Here is a 5,528-nt window from a genome sequence, read left to right on the forward strand (position 1 = left end):
ATTCCCACTAGGCCGAGGAAGAAATGCCACCCTTTTCACATTGGCATGTGTGCAGCGCCACCAGCAGGTCTAATTTAGCAAAACACATTTTTGGAACAAAATGCCTCAAATCAGGAATGCAGTGTCTGATTGCAGTGAAAGACCTAAGAATAAATGGCACCATTTTCACATTGGCCTATTATAGCGCCACCAGGAGGCCAGAATAACGTACCTGACCTGGCGGAGACCTGTGCTCCGAGGAGCACTTTTTCTAGTTATGTCTTGATTAATTGAATACACAGGACCACAATGGAAACAAGCCCTCAGGTTTTTTTTTACGTTATCCTTTTAGCATTATTGTTTAACTGTACCTCGTAAGTATTCAATCAATCAATCTCTTGATTGATTGATCAGGTACTCTTATACCAGATTCAACTGTCATTTTATCCTAACTATATTAAACTGGTTTCCATTCACTGATCACTGATGAAAACATTTATTTTGTTTTAAGGGCAAGACCAACCACTATGGTAGAGGTTTGGGTTGTGTAGTTACCTTGCCATGATGTAACTCCAAAGGTGGCCAAGAAATCTAAAATAATGGCTCCATTGACCATTATTTTAGATGTCTTGTCCACCTTTGGAATAACATCATGGCAAGGTAACTACACAACCAAAACCTCTACCAAAGTGGTCTTGCCCTTTAAATATTATATTTTTGGCTGTTAGGAAAGTAGAGACAGGAAACAGAGGGCAGAGAGGGGGAAGGACATGTAATACCAGCCTTGAGCCGGTATTGAACGTTGCAATTAATTCTCACACTATACCTGGACAGCCTCCAGTGCACCCCACTCATGACCCCACCCCACTGTTTTTACCCCCTATTCTCCTCCCAATGTATTCATTATGCCAATTAACCTTCACCACCCATTTCTGTGTTGCCACTGCTGTTGTGCCCTACTGGCTCACCTACCAGTGAGGAGCCCCCACCGGGAGGACGTAGCGCCTCTGTCCTACTTCTCCCTTTAAACACCCCCCGCTGACAGGTCCAGCCCCAGCCTGGAGGAGTCACTAGTGCAGCGATAGAGATCTCTCCCTGCACACTGAGCGTCCCTCCCTCGCACACAGGGAATTGTGTTCATATATACAGTAGATATGTCGGCCAAGCTGGATGCACCTCAGTGGATTTGAACCACTAGACCAGGGGTGGGTAGCATTTACTTCCAGAGGGCCATGCTGACTTCGATAAAGTGAGTGAAGGGCCACACATAGTACAATTGAAACTTGAAACACATAGTGCTGAATAAATGCGTGCCTATAAATGTATACAGGATCTGATATGCACCACTCCATAGGTCACTGATAAAACACATTGCATTATGTTATAAATATGGACTCAAGGTTGATTGTTTCAATGTTACATAAAACATTTGAGTAAATACAGATGGAGGAATGCAGGTATAGTACTCAAATGGAAAATATTAATTACTATTAATTGCAGTCGAGTTAAATTAATTTGTCTCAAAGCCATTAACATGGCAGCCTTTTAGAATGTAGATTTAGGGGGGGGGGGGGGGGGGGAGAGGCATTTTGTTTTTCTTTGAGGACTTGGCAGGCCGGATTGAGATGGTCCGGCCCCCAAGCCGTATGTTGCCCATGTGTGCACTATAGACTCTGTGGTGGTGGGCAGGTACTTAACCTGTGCTTCACCCAAGCGCCCATAGACTAGTCATGGCATTCCTAATCCTAAAACATTTTGCTATTATTTTTTCACCTTGTAGGGGAAAATCTATTACAGAACCATAGCAGTTGTCTGGCGTGTTAAGCCCACGTTTTTCCAGAGCAACTTTTCAAGGACGACACTGGATTCACTTAGCACATAGCACAAAATGAAAGTACATTTTCACTTGAAGGGAATTAAAACGCTTACATATAATACCGTGGTTATTTCCTGTTAAATTATGTTACTGTTAAGCTCCAATGCCTTTTAAAGTGCAGACTGGTTTGGAAATAGTCAGTGGAGAGAACATTTATTTACAAATGAAACTCAAACGTCCATGATTTGCTATTATGTTTGGCCATCCACTCTCTGAATTATTCAGGAAGTTTTAGAAAGTAACATTTCAATAGCTTGCAAATGCAACGTCTTAAAGATAAAGCCATTAAATTAATGGCCTTATCTTTCCGTAGACCATTTACCCATTAATTTAATGGGTAAATGGTCTACGTTTATATACGATATAATGGCTGAAGCAATGAATAGACAATGGCAAGGGCAATTTTTTGGCGCCATTATGGTTCTTTAGTTCTCATTTTTCAGACACACTGCCAAATAGTTTCATATTCTGTGTGGAGACCTCTCTATCGCTGAAAGGGCTGGGCAGTGGTGGGAAAAGTACTCAAATGTTTTACTTAAGTAAAAGTATCATTACTGCAATTTGGAAGTACTCTGTTACAAGCAAAAGTTTGGAATTCAAAATTGACTTGAGTAAAAGTGCAAAAGTATTGGTATCCAAATGTACTTAAAGTACCGAAAGTAAAAGTAGTAATTAGCAGATCTACAAGCTCACAACAGCGTGTAGATCGGCTATTTTATATTAGCCTAGTTATAAAATAGGGCTAAAGTGGTTAATGCATGTTTTATAATATAATAATTGACAATTCAATTGCAAAGTAATTGGTAACTAAAGTTTTCTAATAATTGTAGTGGAGCAAAAGTACAATATTTGCCTCTGAGATGTAGAGGAGTAGAAGTAAAAGTACTAAAAAATTGGAAATACTCCAGTAAAGTAAAAAAAACACCTCAAAATTGCACCTAAGTACAGTACTTGAGCAGACGTACTTAGTGACTTTACACCACTGGTGCTGGGAAGAAGCTGTGATAGAAACAGACACACACATACACACTCGCGCGCATATACTGTACGCACGAACGCACATGCACGCATGCATGCACTAAACATTATATTCTCTGCATGTACACTGTAGACACAAATATGTTTGATTTAAACAGATTTCTGCGGGAACAAGTTTATATTCTAAGATGGCATGCTGCTGTAGAATAGTACGGGCCTAATAAACAGACACTTTATTACAGGTGTCAGATGGAGGGTTTGGCATCCACGGTGATTATGTCTCTCCATGGAGAATACCAGGGAGAGAATGAAACTGCAAATACAGGCATACATTTTGATATTCTCACATCACTCAATAGCAGTGGTAGCAGTAGCACATGTTTTACTGAAGTAAATGTATCGATACTGCAATGTAGAAATGATAGCTCTGTTACAAGTAAAAGTCTGCAATTCAAAATGTACCTGAGTAAAAGTACGAAAGTATTGGTATCAAAATGTACTTAAAGTACCGAACGTAGGAAGTACTCGTCATGCAGAATGTCCCATTTCACAAGTTTTCAAATGTATAAAAATCTTTTTCTTTTTTTTTGACAATAGCAGATCTACAAGCTCTCAATGCGTCGCATCGCGACGCATTGTGAGCTTGTAGATCGGCTATTTTCAAATGGCCGAAATGTATATAAGGCTGAAGTGGGTAATGTATGTTTTATAATAATAATCTAAATCTACAAAGTAACTATGTAACTAAAGTTTTCAAATAATTGTAGTGGAGTAAAAGTACAATTTTTGGATCCGACATGCAGTGGAGTAGAAGTAAAAGTATCGGAAATTGGATATGCTCAAGTAGACTACAGATACCTCAAATGTGTATTTAAGTGCAGTACTTAAGTACACAAATCTACGCAGTTACTTTCCACCACTGCTCATAGACATCCGAAATGCATTCAGATTTCAAACCAGAAAACTTGTGCCGTGTTAGCTCTGATGAGCGAATCTGCACAGTTTAGAGATGAGTGTGCCGTTAATCTGAGCAGATTACGATGTGGCTGCGTGGTTAATCTGAGCAGATTGTGGTTTATTGTGCCGTTAATCTAGAGTAGATTACAGCTGTTCCTGTTAATGCATGCAATGGAGCAAGTCCAAAAATCATCTCTCCTGTTTCGGCAATTACCTCATATCCTCTCTCCACCTTGACCCGAAAAACAATGTTTATGGCTGTGTGTGGCCCTGTGTCCCTGTGGCAGGTTGAGAGAGAGGCTGTTTAAAATGCTGAGAACATTCTCCTCAAGTCTCCTTTGGCAGAGGGTGCTCAAGTGCATCCTCTGTGGGAAGTAAATTACAACGTTGTTTGACATGTGCCCAGCATACTCTCCAATAAAAATACACACAACAAAACTAAAAAAGTCAAACCTATGCGAGTCAGGTGTGACATTGTGTATCTCATTATGTAAAGGATAACTCCCAACAATGCCAAGGTTGGCGGTTCAATTCCCTCTGGGGCCATCCATCCTGCATGCTGAAAATGTATTCCTCCACTTCTACCAAAGCAGGGATCTGGCAAAGACTTGGGAAGGTGTCTGTTATGTGTGCATTGTAATGTATTGCATATTTTGGGCGTACTGTATATCAGTGGTGTAAAGTAACTAAGTACATTTACACAAGTACTGTACTTAAGTACACTTTTGAGGAATTTCTGCTTTACTGGAGTGTTTCCAATTTTCTGTGCTTTTACTTCTACTCCACTACATCTCAGAGGCAAATATTGTACTTTTACTCCACTACAATTATTTGAAAACTTTAGTTACTTTGCAGATATAAATTATTACATTATAAAACATACATTAACCACTTTAGCCCTATTTTATACATACAGGTAGGTTATTTGAAAATAGCCGATCTACAAGCTCACAACGCGTCGCATAGCGATGCGTTGTGAGCTTGTAGTTTTGGGACTTTAAGTCCATTTGGATGCCAATACTTTTGTACTTTTACCCAAGTCAATTTTGAATTCCAGACTTTTACTTGTAACAGAGTATTTCTACATTGCAGTATTGATACTTTTACTTAAGTAAAACATGTGAGTACTTTTTCCACCACTGCTGTACTGTATATACATACAAGTTATTTAGAGCGTAGTTTGCTAAACAGATGTTATGCTGTTATGTGTTTTGCCAAGTCCCGGAAAAGGGTAACCGCCCAACTCACTCCAAATCCAACTCACTCCAAATCGCGCCCAACTCATTCCAGACATCTCACTCCACACACTTGCCCAACTCACTCCACACACTTGCCCAACTCACTCCACACACTTGCCCAACTCACTCCACACACTTGGCCAACTCACTCCAAAAATTATTATTGAGTACAATATTGAGGAATTAAGTACAATATTGAGGAATTTGTTACTTTTAACTCTATTCTGTTTTAGGCTTGGTTAAAGTTTTAAATACTGTCTCTACAAAACAGTCTCTACAAAACAACTTAAGGGGGGGGCTCGCCGGCCCCCGTCTTGTTAGGCTATTATTGAGCCTTAACAGTATCTATGGCCCTGGACTGTTAACACTTTGGCACTCCACTCACTCCACCCCACTGCTTACACCTAATGGCCCTCCTCCACTGAGTTCACCCGCATAATCACCCTCCACCCAGGTTAGGGTTAGGGTTAGGGTTTAGGGTTAGGGTTAGAATGTAAGAG

Source organism: Gymnoscopelus microlampas, assembly GCF_963454915.1.
Source record: "Gymnoscopelus microlampas genome assembly, chromosome: 1".
NCBI lineage: Eukaryota > Metazoa > Chordata > Actinopteri > Myctophiformes > Myctophidae > Gymnoscopelus > Gymnoscopelus microlampas.